The sequence below is a fragment of the Callospermophilus lateralis genome, chromosome 18 (genome assembly GCF_048772815.1).
Source record: "Callospermophilus lateralis isolate mCalLat2 chromosome 18, mCalLat2.hap1, whole genome shotgun sequence".
In the NCBI taxonomy this organism is placed as follows: Eukaryota; Metazoa; Chordata; class Mammalia; order Rodentia; family Sciuridae; genus Callospermophilus; species Callospermophilus lateralis.
In genome coordinates this window covers 61,799,801-61,817,410 of record NC_135322.1, presented here as the reverse complement: position 1 = coordinate 61,817,410, position 17,610 = coordinate 61,799,801, and the positions used below count along the sequence as shown (strand labels likewise).

The 17,610-nt window shown below is 46.7% G+C and overlaps 1 protein-coding gene across 1 annotated transcript in view; it reads right to left on the bottom strand.

Moving 5' to 3' along the window:
• The window catches only part of Cdh13 (cadherin 13), an 862,179-nt gene that overhangs the window by 614,721 nt on the left and 229,848 nt on the right, over nt 1-17,610 (bottom strand). The window lies entirely within an intron of this gene.

The window sequence follows — 17,610 nt, the reverse complement described above, 5'->3', positions numbered from 1 at the left end:
GATGGCTCAGGCAGGCGGTGCATGGTGCAGGAGGCCTGTCCTCCACCTGCATCTGGGCTTATCTTTAAAGCTTTCAGAGTAGGGAGATGGCACCTGTTCCTCTTGTGTTGGAATAACCTGAGGACCAGTTTACAATATGGGGTAGGCAGTAATGGCTCCCAGTAATACAGTCCTGTCACAAAAATGAAAATCACAACTGCATAGAACGAGGGAGAGCCAGGCTCCAACACAACCCCCTGAGTCAATGTTTTGTGCTGATTTTCTCCTCTTGAAGGCGCTGGATGAGGGAGTAGATTTTATCCTAATGCCAAACTTCCTGTTGCTTAATAATGTTGACTTTTATGAACTCGGGGAGGGTTTTACACTCTGAATACCCAGGCTGCTCGTCTGTAGTTCAAAAGCAACCACATAGAAAACATATCATTATCCTCTGCTTTGCTCACCTGGAGCTTCCAGAATTACATTTATCATCTTCTTATAGGAAATAAGTTTTTTAATTGGTTACCATCCATCAACTTGGAGTATGAGAAATGCAGACCCATGAGTTGTTTGCCATGAATGGTTCTAGATATTCTGAGAAACTCGTTGCTATGGCATGCATGCCTTGAGTCCTGGGGAGCAGGAAGCTGCCCACAGGGCCGGGATCGTGGAATGCTGTGACCAATAGCCAAGAGAAGGTGTTGGGAGGCTGCACAACTATCATGCCCATTTCCAACCCAGGAATCATCTCTTTATCCTAATTACAGCATATAATCATTTTGAATGCAATTCGTACAGTTTACTGTCTATATCATAGAAAAGGAAACAAGAAAAAAGGAAATAAAGTAGAAGGAAAGAAAACTGATATTTCCTAAGGGCTGGCGTTCTCCACACACTTGGCCTTGTTCTGCAGCTCCACGTGACTCATCTCACCCAATTTCATGGCCACCCTAACACACTGTAGAACTGAGGAAGCCCAGCCCCACAAGGGGAAAGAGCTTCCTCCAAGTCTCAGGACAGCAGGAGAAATTGGTCTGTCTGCCTGATGTCCGTGAGCTCAAGTAGCCTCAGAGTTCAAGGAAGCAAGGGCAGGACTCCGTGACCTCCCAAAGAGTCCGTCTCAGCCTAGAAACTTCCAGAGAGGGGGACTCTTCTCTTTAGACTTTAGCCTGATATATTCTCATCAGGTTTTGCTTCTTGCTAAAACCTCAAGAAAGACAACAGCAGCAGCCACTCTGAGAGCCGAACCCTCACTATCGACCAGATACGGCTGAAGGTACCGTGCACATCAGTCCTCAAACCCACCTCCCTCCCTCACTGACCCATTCCGCCAGGGGTCTGGCCATGGACACGTGGGCGGGGCCCAGAAGTGCTTCTCCCACTCCCAGGCCTGGACTGAGGCTCCTTCCCCTGTGGGCGGCTCAAGAAGCGCACACTGGCTGGGGCCCAGAGCCGTGGAGGGTGTGCTCCAGGAGTGCGCCAGTAGCACACAGTTGGCGAGGCAAGGGTCCTGGGCTGAGGCGGAGTCTGTGTCCCAGGAGGGTCACGCTGCTGGAGATGGTGCTCTGTGGCTTCCAAATGCACTGATCTGATTCAACGCTTTGTCAAGTGGGAGAATCTATCCTCTTATTCTGAAACTGCCCTCAAGCGACCTGCATCCCATTCTTACATGCCTTCCTTACCTTTCCTGGCTACTTATGGGACATGGTTGTGTAGACAGATGATAGAATTTAATTTTCCAGGGGTTTCTTTAAAGTCTGGGGTAGAAAAGCCAAAGAGAAAGATCAATGAAACCAAAAGTCGGTTCTTCAAAATTTAAAAAAGATTGACCAAAACAAAACAAAGAGAAATCAGACTTATATAACCAAATTAATAAATGAAAACAGGGCACATTGCCTCTGATCAGGCAGAGATTTAAAAGATAAAAGAGACTACTAAAAATAATTGCATGCCAACAGATTAGAAAATTTAGATGAAATAGACAAATTGGAGAAAGACACAAATTCCCAAATAGATTCAAAAAGAAATTAAAAGTTTTAATAGCCTGAAACCATAAAATTAATAATAATAATAAATCAGTGATTTAAAATATTTCCACAAAGAAAACTCCAGACCCAAATGGCTTCACCAGTGAATTTCATCAAGTACTTAAAGGAAAAAAGTATTACTAAGTCTGGCGTGATGGTGCACAGCTATAATACCAGTAACTCGATGGCTGAGTCAGGAGGATCCCAAGCTCAAAGCCAGCCTCAGCAACTTAGTGAGGCTCTGTCTCAAAATAAAAATAAATAAATAAACAGGCTGGGGGGAGTGGCTCAGTGGTTAAGTACCCCTGGGTTCAATCGCTGGTACCAAAAAGCAAAGACACACACACACACACACACACACACACACACACACACACACCAAAAAAAAAAAAAAAAGAAGAAAGAGGAAAGAAAAATATTACATTTTACAAATTCCTGCCCCAAATAAAGAGAACTCCTCCCAACTCATTCTCTGAGGCCAGCAGTGCACTCACACAAAGAAGCAAAGGAAACCTGAGAAGCAGCATCTTCATGGTCATGCAAACAAAAATCCTCAATAAAATGTCAGTGAATTAAATCCAACAACACAGGTAAGAGGCTGAATAGGGACCAAAGATCTCAGGTCCTCAGTCCTGCAACTGTAGATGACACCTGATCTGGCAAAACTGTCTTCAGAGCTGTGATGAAATGCAGGATTATGGGCTGGGACATTGTCCTGGAGTATGCAGGTGGGCCCTAAATGTCATTACTCTTTTCTTATGAAAGGATCCAGAGGGAGATTCACTGAGGGACAGAAAAGGTGATGAGAAACCAGCATGCAGAGACGTTTCGAGACTGGAGAGACGTGACTGTGGACAACGTAATATGGCCACCGCCAGAGGCTGGGAGAAGCAAAGGATGGCCTCTCTCCAGATCCCCAGTGAGACTAAGGCCCCGGACACTTTGATCTGAGCCCAGGGAGAGTGATGTTGGACTTCTGACCTTCAGAACGGGAGAGAATACATATCTGTTTAAGCTGCCAAACCTGTGGTGAACTGTTACGGCTGCTACAGGAAATGAACAAAATTGGAAAAAATTCTGTACCTCAACAAACAGGACCAGAGAGGCTTTATCACAGGAATCCAAGGCTAGCTTGATTTCCAAGAATATAGTAATGCAATAAATTTTCTAATAGACCAAGGGAAAGGAACACCCCACAATCATCTTTTGATAGCTGGGTACGATGGCCACACCCACAATTCCAACAACTTGAGTGGGTAAGGCAGGAGGATCACAAGTTGGAGGAGAGCAAGATCACAAGTTGGAAACCTAACTAAACCTTGTCTCAAAATAAATTAATAGGGGCGGGGGATGCGGCACAGCTCAGTGGTCAAGCATCATCCCTCGGTTCAATCCCCTGGAGTTAAAAATAAAAAAGAAAGAAAGTATTTGATAAAAACCAGTATGCTGATTCATAATGAAATAGCTTGGCAAACCTGGAATAACAGGAATGCTCAGCATGAGGAAGGACACATAGAGAAACTCAAGGCCAACATCATCCTTCGTGGCAGGATGACTTAATGACGGCACATTCCCCAGTGTCAGAAATAAGACCATGCCAGCCCTGTGCACCCTTCTCCCCAGCACTGTATGGGATGCTCTAGCCATCACAATGAGACAAAAAATGAAAAATAACAGAATAGGGCGAGAAGGGAGGAAAAAGGAAAAAAAGAACAAAAAAATAGCAAATAAGACAGAAAGTGTACCCTGGACCCTTCTGGTGGTTTCTAAGGAGCAGGGCTCAGAGAGGGGACTTCCCTGCTCCCATGTCCATGGTAGGCTTACTCCATGCCTGGTTGTTGGTGAGGCATTACTTAAACCCAGGCCTGGACCATCAGGGTATTTGTTCTTCTTTGGCCACATAACTCATCAACGACCCCTGTTGATGAAGGTGAACTTCATTCTGTACTTTGGTTAGAACTATGGGGAAGAATATAGTCTCATTCCACTAAAGTGCCTGTGAAGATTGAGTGTGCGTGAGCTGCTGGCAGCTATCTTGCACCATGAGGGGAGGGGCTGTAAGAAACAGGACTGGAGAAATGGATCTAATGCCAAAGAAAGCCAAGTAGAAATATGAAGTCCTAGTACTGGGTGGCATCTGGGTTTATATACCAGCCAGGCCTGACACCAGGCTTATCCAAGAACTTCTCACATTCTTAAGCCATGAAATGTCCTTTGGTTTCAGCCAGTTTTGACTGAGCAAAGATAGATACCTTGAGTAACACAGGGGTCGTGACACCTCCTGCTCTTGTAATCATACATTTTAGCAACCAGGTCACACTGTTGTCCTTGCAGAAGTCACATAACTTGTTTTAATAATCCCTGCACTCATCTCTGCCTTCTGTTGGGGGCAGCTTCTTTGTCGTCTGGAGCCCTGCTGGAGCCCTGCACAGAGCAGGTGCTCACGCAGTGTTTCCCGAGTGAGCAGAGATGCCTTGGTGGCGGGTGGCCCATGAGCACAGGTGATGGAATGTCCTGGGGCTTCACAGGTCTTTATCCTCTATTTTTAACAACCTGTCAGCCACACTCATTTCCTTTCCCCTTACACATCTCTTCCTCATGGTGTCTCCAAAATTACAGGAACTGTTGCTGGGATCCTGGTCCCAGTGTTCTCAGTAGCCCCTGAGAAATGATTCATCTGGTCCTGTGGATATGAACTCACTTAAATCAATAGGATGCACTTTTATCATCTTCTCGACTATCTTGGGCTCCAATTTTCTCCTATTTATGTTTGTTCAAGCCTTTTACCAAGTGATGATTATTTCCTTTGATCACAGAAATGGAAGTACCCTGAGCCGGTGTGGTCTGGCATTTACTCTGCCTTTTCTACCAGGGCACCATCTGCCTGAGAGCAGACCTGCCTGCAGCTGCCTGCACAAACGTCTCCTGGCAATCTTTGTCTTATCTGGAGTGTGCTGTTGTCAGGGAACCTTGGGATCCCATGCAGTACAGGATCTCATGTTCGCTGGCTTATTTATATACCCCCTTTCAACTGAAGCCCATGTGTTGTCCCAATGTGCCTTTTGTATGTTCTCCCTGTTTCTCTCTGTCTCCCCTCCCACCTCCTCTCTCCCCTTTCTCAACTGTTCCACAGATCTCCACTCCTCTAAGGAGAACTTCCCCTGTAGGAGCTCCCTTTTGTTCCTAGGCTCCCTATCAGTGTATCTTTAAAAAAAAAAAATGTTGAAAATGTTCTCCGAGTTGAAATATTCTTTCCCCAAGCCCAAGACCCCTGTCTGGCTGGACCGTCTTGCCCTTGTGTTGGGCTCACCCACAGGGACCTGCGCGCCACCTTCCCCCGGCCCCGCCAGTCCACAGAGCACACAGCCCCTTCAATGGCAGTCATGTGGCCCTGCCCTGCTTAGGTGTGACATCTTCCTTCCGCTGACCTTCTGGTGAAGGCAGCAACCTTCAACCTTTGTCCTCATGGACCCTGCACCCCCTATTTATGTCACCTGGACTTTAAGACAACAGCCTTGCAGGTCCTATGCCCTTGGCTTGCCAGTGATCACCTCTACCTGTGAGTGTGCACCTGGGGAGGATCCAGCTCTGTTAAGGCTTGGAATACTTCTGTAAAATTTTAGTTTGCTACATATTAGTCAGAACCTTGGTCAGTTCAATTTTATTTAAAAAAAAAAAAAAACTAATTGTGTTACCTAAGCACATGGAAATGTCAACTCTGAATATTCTTTAGATCTCCTCCTTTCCTGCTTCAAAATCAAAATTAAGACACATAGCAATGAACTATTTCAGGGAATGTGTGAGAGTGCTATCAACATTGCAGAAACTCCACCAGGCTGTGGGTCCACGGCCCCTCTCAGGGTCTTCCTTCATTGGAGCCATTCCTCCATGAACCTTCTGCTGGCTGCATTGGGCGCCTGGGGCCTGGGGGGCAGCTCCTGTCTCCCTCCTTCTGTTCTCAAGTGCAGTAATGTACATGGAAGGTGATGATTAAATGCTGCTCCACGGAACTGAACTTTGGACTCTGGGATAAAGGAGATGCCCTCTGGCAACATTTAAGCATCGACATATCAAGGAAATGCCTGACATGTTAAATATGAATTATTTTAAAGTTTTTACTAATACAGGGCCAAAGGACCTCTGCTCAGAAATGCTTGAACATGTCCTTTAATGCAGACGGCCCTGCGCTCTGGGCACGTTGGGGCAGACAGCTCCTGCCTGGAGCTAATCAGCACTGGAGCCTGCAGGAATCAGTTTCCCCCTCTGGTGGTCTACTGTGCCGAAAAGCAGAGACAATGAGACCTGCCCATCTGGAGTGCATTTGTCTGAGGGTACCTTAAAGTGCCTGGCAGGAAACAAATAAGTCCACAGGAGGAAAACCAGCTGCAAGAGGCTGGAGAGCCTCTCCCGATCCTTTTTTTATGGAAGAGCCACAGAGGAGAGCACAGCAGACCGGACCCAGCTCCTGAGCCCTCTGATGGGGCCTGCTGTCGGGAGGGTGCTTTAGATGCCGAGCACTCCTCCTCCCCGCTGGCAACCCAGCTCCTAAGATTTGTCACCAGTGACTGCAGCTCCCTCGGCCCCTGTATTTCTGCAGAGACTAAAACGATCCCTGTAAGTCACTTTGATAAGTTTGTAAAGCACTCAGGCGTCTTTGGGCAGGAAGCTGTTAAAGAAAGATACCTTTTTACAGTTTACAAAACCATTTCCAAAATGTGCTGCTGAGACCCTTTGAGTCAACTTCAAAAATAGAAGCCCATAAAACTCACCCGGAGAGCCACTGTCACAAAAAGACATTCTCCTGTAATTGGAGGGCATACTTTAGCCTGTTACATCAGACAACTCGATTTTAAATCTATATCCTAAAACTATCTTAATTGACCATAAAAAGGACAATTGAAAACGCAGGATTTGATCACTGCACATACAGCGCCAATGCTGTCACCACCAAATTAGGCCATTTTGTGGGGAGCAGCCCAGCCCGAGTTCTGTTTAAACTGTCTCTGGGTTACATTTCATCATCCCACTTGCAAAAAAAGGAACAGACTATTATGTGGATTAGAATTCAGTGAAAGTTTAGACCACTGCATGTCATGCAAATTTAACATTTACTTCTGTTCCCCATCCCTGAAAAGCATGGAGGAGAGGGAAGGAGGGAGGAGGGAAGAGGGAGGAGGGAGGGGAAGACATTTTACATGTTTGCTGAGGATTCAAATCAGACTTGCCGGATGCTCATGGTGACACCTCTTGTGTCATTGGGTCTAATGACATCATAAACAGCAAGTTAAACAAATTTGGAGAGGCTGGTTCATAAACTGCAGGGCCAGCTCTGTTGTGGAGAACACTGATGTCTCATTGGGGCGAGGCTCCCCCATCCTCTACCCCGTGAGCTTTTAGAGTCCCACAACTACACCCCAGAGCCAGCACCGCTCTGCCTGGTCTTGCACTGCCTGACAGTCAAGAAGGGAGCACTCACCTTCAAAAATCACCATGGCTTTAATTCCCTTCCTTTGTTACTTTCTGTAAATATTTTATTTGGTTGGTATTTCAAAATATTATAAATTTGATCAAAGTATATGGAAAAATATATGGAAATCAAAATACATGGAAATATTTTGACTTGTTGACTAGTGGGTTAACAAGTGTGATCCTTGGGTCCTTTTGGAGATAGCAGTATTGGCAAGAATCATGGGTAAGACACTTGCGGGCAGTGTAGTTAAAAAAAAATTGGCCAATTCTGCAATTTATGAGCTGTGCGACAATAGACAATTTGCTTAAAATTGCTGGACCTTAGGCTCCTTTTCTCCCTCTGTAAAAACATGGGGATGATATCGGCGTTCACCTACAGGCATTTTTCTGCAGACTGCCTGTGTGAGGAGGCAGCCAGGGCACCGTAGCACTCCGAGCTGCTCAAACATTGTTATTATCACTAGTAAGTGGGATGGGGGGGGGGGGCGCCATGCTAGGTGGAGCCCCTCTAGAATGGGAGCTGGGCTCCAGCAGGAGCCTGGCTCAGTGCTGGAGGAAGGAGGCAGAGCTGGATGCCACTCAACCTGTCTCCCTTTCTCAGAGCTCCTTGTCCTCCTGGGCCATCGCCTTCTCAACACAGCAACCCTGCCTTTCTTCTCCAGCTTCAGCTTTGCCAGAGTTTAACACCATGCGCCATCAGGAAGGGCAGGAAGGGGGTCTCCACACCAGCACTTCCTGCCCTCTGCCGGGGGTGGCTGGGCATGCTTGTCCCAGTTTCCCACAGTGCCTTAGGAGTTAAACTCCAGGAGCCCTAGTGCTATTAGTGGTTCACTAATACCAACCCCTCTAGCTATGTCACCTCCTTCTGGCTCAGTCCCCCACTTCTCTACCTGTGTCTCCTCCATCTCCCAGAGAACAGCTGCCCTAGAGCCATTGTCTCAGGATCTGCTTATGGGGACCCAAGTTAAGTCTGTCCCTCCTGCCCAGGCACACCCCGCTTCCTCACACCAGCCAGCGCTCGGCCCTGGCTTACCTACTGTCCTGGCCTCTGCAGTACAGTCACCTTCAGGCCTGTTCCCAACTGTCAGTCAGGCTCCATGGACTTCATTCACAGCAGGCTGCAGTGGGTACAGCCTGGATACCCACTCTCTCTCCCTATTACAGCCCTGGACGGGGCTGGGCAGCCAGGTGCCACCCTGGAGCTGGGAAACCAAAGACTCTCAGTGCAAACTGTGTGGCTGGAGGAGCCCAGGCCCTACCTGCATCCCCCGCACACATTCAGATTAGCCAGCAGCTAACCCTCCCAAGCCAGCTCAACACCTATCCGGCTTCCCTTGAGGTAGGTCTACCACCTGCCCTTTGGGAAAAAAGTGAAGCTCTAAATCATACAGTATCACTTTTTTGCTATTTCATCTATTTTAAAATCTGAATTCCATTTTTACTTCCTTTTTAATGTTTTAAAGTTTATTTTTATTAAACCAATATTTAATTAGAAAGTCTCATTTATCAATGCAAATAATGAGATTCCCAACTCATCCTCAATCTCAAGCATCTTAAATTAGGACTAAAAACAGATTTTACAATGTCCAGACAAAAAACATGAAGAGACCAGTTTTTAGGAATCATTCTCCTTAAACACAATCATAGAAGACCCAAATTATACTTTATTCCTCCTGGGGTTCAGTGGAGTAAATCCAGCTAAGAAGGTTTAATCAAACTATTTTTTGTATGTCCCTATCTTTCATTTCAATCACTCATTTACTTAAAGAAAGACTTTGACCTAGAAGAGGATTTTACACTAGGTCAAAAGACCCCAGTCATTTGGGAAAACATCAACCTATTTGCATTCATTCATTCATTAACTCACTCATTGTCTGAACTCCATTGTTGTAGAGACCCATACTCACATTAGAATGGAGTAGGATAATTTTTTGACTCCAATTTTGTTTCTGCAAAATGTGACAGAGGGTTCCATCACTAAGAGTTTGCTAAATTGTTAAAAAAATATATGAAGACCAGCCTGTGAAAAGCAACATATTGACAAGAAGCAGCAGTGTTTGATTAAATCCCAGGAAGGGACACAGGCTAGTGATGGGCTAAGGGAGTGGTTGGAGGTTGGTAGAGAAGGCAAGTGAAGAAAGCGGCTGTCCCCACAGGTGTCCACGGCAATGGCAGGATGGGACATCATTCAGCAGTGAGGTTTGGGCGCTCAGAGGGCCACACAATGAGGTATCAGGTGGACCAGGGCTGAGTCATGGACCATGAGAACAGGAGGGTCAGGAGAGTCTGGCTCCTCAAGGGAGCGGCAATCCAGAGACGGGCACAGCCAAGGCTCCAAGACACGGGAAGAGCTGGTGGGGTCAGTTCAAAGCAGGAAGATCATGAGGAATTTGGTGGTAAAAGTCCAGGTCAGGAGCCTGGGGCAGGGGTCTGAGCATATCTAGATTCAGCAGGGAGCACATGGCCACAGGGACACCCTGAATGCCCCAAGGCACTCATGTGAATCTTTAGAACGTGTGACTATCTTTTGGGGTGACCGCATTTGTTCCTGACCTGTCATTCTCCCACTTTTCAGATGGAATCACAGAGTCAGAGAGGATGAAGACTGCAGACTGTAGCCTCTGCAGGGCCCCTTCAGACCACTGTGTCCTCAAAGAGGTGAAGACAGGATGCTGGGCCACCAGGGAGCTGCTGCAGCCCATGGTGGGGGAGAGTCAGGATGAATAGGTAAGGGTCAGAGGGTGGCTGAATCTAAACCATGGACTCTCAGTTTGCCTCTCTGGGTAGTTTCTTTCTCACACGGTCCATATTATGCCTCATGCCCTGTTGAGATGAGTGAATGAAGGAAAGTTGGAAAGAACTGCAGGCCCCAGGGAAGCGATGGGGCTCAGCTGCAGAGCTCTCCTGGCCCTGGCTTTGTCCTGACCTGCATCTGTTCCCATCAGCAGAGGATGCACTACCACAAGCTGTGGCCACAAGCAATGGGGCCAGCCTTACCCCACAGCTGGGCTGAAGGCTGAGTGTTCCTCAAATGCACATTTTCACCCTATTTCTAGCTTGTATTGAGGGCTTCGCCGGCCACAAAACAACCCCCACCCACTGGCTTCCGCACAGGCTCAGGTCAAAGCCAAGTGAACTCATTAGCCTCAGATCCTGTCACATCATTGGCTTCTGGACAGGAGTGGATACCCTTGGTGCATGCTGAAGGAGAGCACAGGGCTTCAGAAATCTCATTCTCTAATTCTGTACCTCCCGAGCCAAAAGGTAATCCTTTTATACAGTGTGAATCACACGAGAGATGTGCAGAGAGAAATAACAACGTCACGTGGCCACCAATAAGCACCACTGAACAACAGGGCGGCCTGTTTAGTGGTTTGAGACCTGGAGCCTTGGGAGACTTCTTATAGGACAGAACGAATTTTCCAGCAGGGATTAGCCTTGAGATTGGAGTTTAATGAAACAATCGCTAACACCGGAGGCTTGCGCCAAAGAGCCGGCAGACTCTGGGGAGTTCCAGGTTTGTCTGGGGAAGATATTTATCTAATAAACCATGAATAAATAATAGAGAGAGTCTAAAGTCAAGAGATGCAGAGGAGCCAAGGGACAAAGGTAGGGGCTGGTGGATAAAAGCAGCCTGATGTTTTGACTTTGCAATAGACGTTCATTACTGGGGGACGCTGTCACAGGCACTGAAGGACATGCAGGGGCTGCTCCCAGCCCCGAGCACCAGCTGGACCAGGCGAGGTTATAGAGTGACAAAAACCAACCCCAAAGCTGCCGTGATGTCAGACAACAAGGGTTTATTGGCTGCCTCTACCATGCGTCCAGCAGGTCAATGGCAGGGGTCTGATGATCACTCTCACTCAGACCACAGGTGACCACACGCCAGCATCTTAGGGATGGGAAGGGAGGATGGAAGAATTGAGCCCAGAGATCACATGCTTTGGCCTGGAAGTGACATGGCTTCTCCCACATATATTTCCAGGGTCACAGCCAACATCAAGGAGGTAAAGCATAGTTTCTGGTGACCAGAGAACAGAAAAGGACCAGCTGTCAGTGAATATCAACAACATTGACCACATGAGTATCGATAAAAAATAGTGAAGAAAGCCCTGCCTCCTCACGGATAAAGCATATGTAAGGACGTTCATATGAAATGAGTTAAATGACTTAAAATGCTAATGTGCAAATTGCATTTGTTTGATGATTGAAACAGCGGAAACCTTGTCAACTGATGTGATACTCCATACGTGTAGCAGGAATGATTGAAACATGTGCGTGGTACTATGCCTTTTACATTTGACACACTTATACTGCAAAATTCTACATAACAGTGGAGGTACAGACACATGGGTGAAGATGTCTGTGTGCTCACACACACACACATATATGTGTATGTAGGCATCTCCTTTATCCCTTGGGGATACTTTCCCAGACCCCCAGGGGATGCTTACACGGTATTACTGACCGCTGTCGTTTGATGCCTGTTCCATCTTACTTGGGAACATAGCATTTTGCAGCTTGAGGCTGCGGTGACTCTATTACCCCTCCCGGCTCCCTTCTGGGCTCCTAGAAGCCCTCCGTAGCATCTTGAGGACTTCTCAGGCCCTCTTTAATCACAACCCTTTATTGCATTGATTAAGAAACAATTAAGAAACATCCTGTAGACACAACTTTTGCAGCTTGAGGTGTGGTAGTAACCATAATGGGTTTTTTTCCCCCTTCACAATTTCACATGCTCTTAGCATGGATCTAGCAACCTCAACATATCATTTTTTTCTTTATTTATTAAATCAAGAACTTTCATCTTTTTACTTAAAAGAAGCCATAAAAACCCATGAAGGAAACTTAACCACATTCTGACTCAGACAGTGCTCTTCTAGGCAGGCTCTTCCTCCAGATGCAAAGAGAAGACCAACATGAGGTGATGCTGCTCTGGCCTCACCACAGACTTGCTTTCGTAGTTGGGCAAAATAGAAGAAGAAAGGTTGACTGATGTGCGATAGTTTTTCTCTTTCCCTGTTGCTGATGGAGGATGGTCGAACCTTCTCAACCATCAGGTGTCCATCTCGACCATCATGTGTCCATGTGCTGATGGACACCTGATGGTTGAGAAGGTTCAGGTTCAAACTGTGGTGTAAATTTGGAGAACTCACTTTCTCTCTCAAAACCCTGTTTCTTAATCAATGCAATAAAGGGTTGTGATTAAAGAGGGCCTGAGAAGTCCTCAAGATGCTACGGGGGGCTTCTAGGAGCCCAGAAGGGAGCCAGGAGGGGTCATAGAGCCACTGCAGACCCCAGACTGTGCACTGGCCTGTTTGCTTCTCTGTCTCTGGGACTCAGCTTCCACTCAGATAAAGGGTTCCTCCGACCTAGACTATCATCAGATTCTATTTCTGTTCCTAAATTCCACCTTCCAGATTAACTTGCTGAGCAGATTCCGAAGTGTCAAGTGACCTTTTGAACTAGGACACAGGATCTTGGAGGAAACTGAGGAGCAGCTGTCCTGGGTTGAACAAAGTCCCTCCAACATGCATGTCCATCCAGCAGCTCAGAACACAACCCCATTTGGAAATAAGGTCTTTGCAGATGTGATGAAGTTAAAATAAGGGCAGGATGAATTATGGTGGCCCCCTAAATTTAATACAGTGTCTTTACAAGAAGATCAAAGGACACGTAGACCCAGAGAAACAGAGGAGAAGGTCACATGATGGAGGAAACAGAAACTTCCTCCATGGTGTGACCCATGAGCAAGCCAAGGAAAGCCCAGGATGCCCAGAGCTGCCAAAGCTGGGGAGAAACCATGAGCATTCTCCGAGAGGCCCTTCGGGGAGCACCGCCCCGCCACACCTGGACTGGGATCTCCAGCTGTCACATCTGTGAGGAAACAAACTCCTGCTGTAAGTCACTCGAGTTTGTCCTAGTCTGTTAGTGTAGCTCAAGAAAAGAGATACAAGAGACTAATGTGCACAACTACTTTGATTTACCTCCTGGCAACGAGAAGCCCGGTGCTGTCACATCCCTCTCATGTTCGTTAGCAGGGAAACACCGTGTGTGGTTTCCATTCTTGCTGGGACATGGTGGATACCAATTCGTGCAATACAAATGGGCTCATGACGGCCTCCGGGGTTTTCCTGAACAAATGGTCAGTGCTTTCATTTGGTAGCAAAAACTAACTTGTCAACACTCATCACTCACACTGGAGGAATGGGGACCAGCAACCAATCAGGTGCTAAGTGTGGATCGGGGCAGCCACCTCAGGGGTCTGCTGAGCCACAGGCTCCATGGGGAGACTGTTCATCTATAAACCCTCTAATGAAGGGCTCCTTGACATCTGAGAGCCTGACATGGAATAATGTGCTCTGTGAAACCTCCCCTTCTGGCATAAGAAAATGCAGTGTTAGAGATGCTCTCCCTGTGCTTTTGGGGAGAAGCCATCTCTCTCTAGATGTGCAGAGGGGCAGAGGCTACCACACATGCAGACGCTACATAAGCTTACATGCAGATACATGCATTAAAAAAAAAATCAGAGTATGCTCTATTTAAATATTCACTTGAAAAATACATTCTGATTGATTCCAGGAAAAGACAAAAAGGAGAAAAATTTTTGCCACTCTGAGCAATTCAGGAGCCACAAGCCACGTGTGGTTACTATGCACTTGAAGCGTGGTTTACCCAAATTGAAATGCGCTGGAAGTGCGAAATAATGCAAGTTGGATATTGAAGACTTCAGCACCAGAATATCTCAATGATTTCTTAAATTGATTATATGCTGAAATAACATTTCAGATATACTGGGTGAAAGGTTATCCTTAAAATTAATTCTACCTGATTTACTTTTCTGAGGCGACTTTTGGAAAATTTAAACTTGTTTGCATTATATGGATATGGGGTAGTTGTGATTTAAGGAAGCCTGGCTTTGGATACGTTCTAATTGATCATTATTTTGAACATATTTGTTCAGGAAATTCTACCTTTTCTTTAGAGGGTAAATTTTTAAATACTTGATTCTTTTTATAATTTTCTCTCTATCTCTGTCTCACACACACACACACACACACACACACACACACCATTTTATAACATCCCAAATTCTTTTTTCTTTCTGCTTTGACAACTTTTCTCCTCTCTAAAAATGACTATCAGATACAAAATAAAATTAATGTTCTTTTGCCCTTCCTTATCTGGGGATGCTACAAATTCCTGTGTGACCTTGGCCAAGTTGCTTAACTTCTCTAGGCCTGGTACCTCCCTGCCCCCCAGCACCCTGGACGTTTATGGAAGTGCCCTTAGATGCACATACTCTGCACACGCTGCATGGCGCTGCCTCTGCTTTCTCCCACTTTCCCCGCAGAGTCACTGACACACATCTCAGAGACTCGGTAAGACAAAGGGTGGTGAGTTCAGCCAGAAGCTACGGAAGGCTGGAGCCGTGGAAGGAACCCATTTTCACCTGGTGCAGATGCTGCACTGCCCTCATGGGAGATCATGGCCCGATAGAGCAGTGGCCTGTTAGGCAAGTCACCCAGGGGCAGGGGCAGAAGGAGGCTCTGGAGAACAAGGCCTTCCAGCCATAGTACTTCCTGGTGCATCATGGGAAGGGAGGCCTGAGTGACAGAAAGGCGGGGCCAAGATGACAATCATCTGCACGGGAGCCACTGCACTCCAGCAGACTGTGTCCACACCCCCACGTCCTGCTGGAAGGTGATCTTCCCTGGCCTGAGCTCCCCACAGAGTAGGAAAGGTTCTGGAGGCATGTGAATGAATGGGGGTACCCAGGAGAGAACACTCCCAGGACAAGGGGGAGTCATCATTCCAACCTCTCTTTAGAGCAAAGATGAGAGAGTAAACAGAAAGCTACTTGCCATGGCTTTGGGTGTCCTTTAGTACCAGAATTTCCAAAAACACCACTTGTGTTCTGTCTAGACCTGAGGTGTACCAAGGTTAGATAAAGTGATTGACAAAGTTTTGTATTTATTACGAAAGATGCCAAGTTATATTTAGGGAGATTTTTTTTTCTTCAAATCTCACTCTAATTGCTTGTCACCTTTTGAAATATCATAATTAGCACCAGTTAATTTGTGTGCTTAAATATTTTAATGACAGGTTATAATTTTAATAGAAAAAGCAGTTTAGAAGAAAATCACATGATCCTATAACTTCCAGGGGAGGGAGGGAGGAAAGGAGAGAAAGAGAGAGAGTTGGGGGGAGGTGGAGGTAGGGGAAGGAGAGAGAAAGAAACAAGGAAGTAGGGAGGGGTGAACGAGGAAAGGGAGAGGAAGAGGGAGAGACTGAACTTTGAAATAAACAGGAAAAAGTCCCCTTCTGGTTGTTGCCATGTCCCTGCTGTGAGGACTAAGGGATCTGTACCACCTCTCCAGACCCCAGGGTTCTAATTTATGGGACATGGAAAATAAAGCCTATCTCACCAGCATGCTCTAGGGTTACCCCAGACCACGACTGTGAGGTCCCAGACAGTGTGGTGTGTATCCACTTTCCTGCATGCACTGCCTCAAGGAGAGAGGAAACATGAAGATTTGGGTTCCAAGAAGAAAGTTTCCAGGGCAGACCCATTTTTCCCAGTAGGAAAATGCTGCACTGCCCTCATCCCAGCATCCCACTCCTGGATGAGGAATGAGGCAGCCAGGAGGAACGGCTGGGAGCAACCCCAGGAGGGAGGAATGAGACCACTCCTCCAGCAGCAGGTCCCCTGGGAACAGCCAGAGCAAGTCTCTTCACTGGGCCAAGCCTCACCAAGTCACTGCCAGGCTGAGAAGGCAGGTTGAGACGAGTGGCCAGGACAGAGCTCAGCTCTGAGAGACTCATCATTGAGTCGGGTGGTCATGCAGACTCAATCCAGCCAAGGAGCTGGGCCAAAGGCTTTGCCCTGAAGGTGTCCAGCCTGCTGCTATTGGTGGTGCCATTTGGAGTCTGTGTCTCTGTGGGTTATGCATGAATGTGTCAACAGACAAAGGCTGGAAGGCTGGTTTCACCATTTACTGCTAATGTCACTCACATTCTGTGAATCTCGGTCACCTTGTCTCTACAGGGAAGCCTTCAATGCCTTGTTCTTAGGGCTTTTGCAAGGATTCCAGGAAATAACGTAAGATATATTTAGACAGAGTGCCTGGACTCGAGAAAGGATTCAACAGTTAATAGCCACAAAGACAAATATGAGGATTCCGATGGTATCTGTTTTAGTTTCCCCGAGACCCTTCCAATTTGTCCAAACTCCAGGCTTTCTGCTGATGTGCACCTCCAACCTACCCTTGAGAGCCCACCATGGATAAACCCTCTTCCTACCAAAGTAACCGCCGGCCAGCCTGGGTTGTACAAGAACTGCTGGAAGACCATGCAGAGCACCACAAAGGTCGGTTCAGGTGGAGAACCTCACCATGGGGGAGTCAATGGAGGAAGAGAATGAGTGAGTGCCCATCCAGGAGGTGCGTCAGCAGCAGGCATGAGCGCGGTGCCCATTAACAGTAGTGTAGATTCAGGGAGCCAGCAAGGAGCGTGCCAGGAAAGGGGGAAGGGTGGTAAGGAGCTAAACGCACTCCAGGTGGAGTGAGTAAATAAATCCCAAGGAAAGAATGAAAATGAGAATTAATCAGGAGGGTGCTGAGCCGTGGCACTGCCAGGCACAATCAGAGGACTTCTTAATTGCTTGTCAGAGACCAGTGCATCCTGGCAAGATGATCTTCAACTAATGCTGCAACTTTTTTCTCTAACCTGGCTTCATTTATCATGATTAGAAAACAAGTCAAAATTGATTTTTGTTTATTTTATAAAGACCAATCCCCAGGGAGCCCCTCTTCCCAGGAAGTTTGACTATTTTACCTTAGGAGGGGAACCCCCTCAGAACATAAAGAACTGCTTTGTGTCACTTTAGGCACATGTGCGCACAGACTTTGGGTATGAAAATGGTAGTTTCTTAAATTTTTACAAATTATCTCACATACTTCTGTGTGAGCCTTTTACTTAGTTGTTTCCTACTTTAAAATGGAAAAATTAAAAGCAGTTTGATATGGAAAAATGGTCCAAGTTTTGGAAGTAGACCTGTATTCGATTCTTTGCTGTGCCACGTAACAGCCATGTGACTTTGCACAATTCACTGAAAAAAACCTCTGTGATTTAG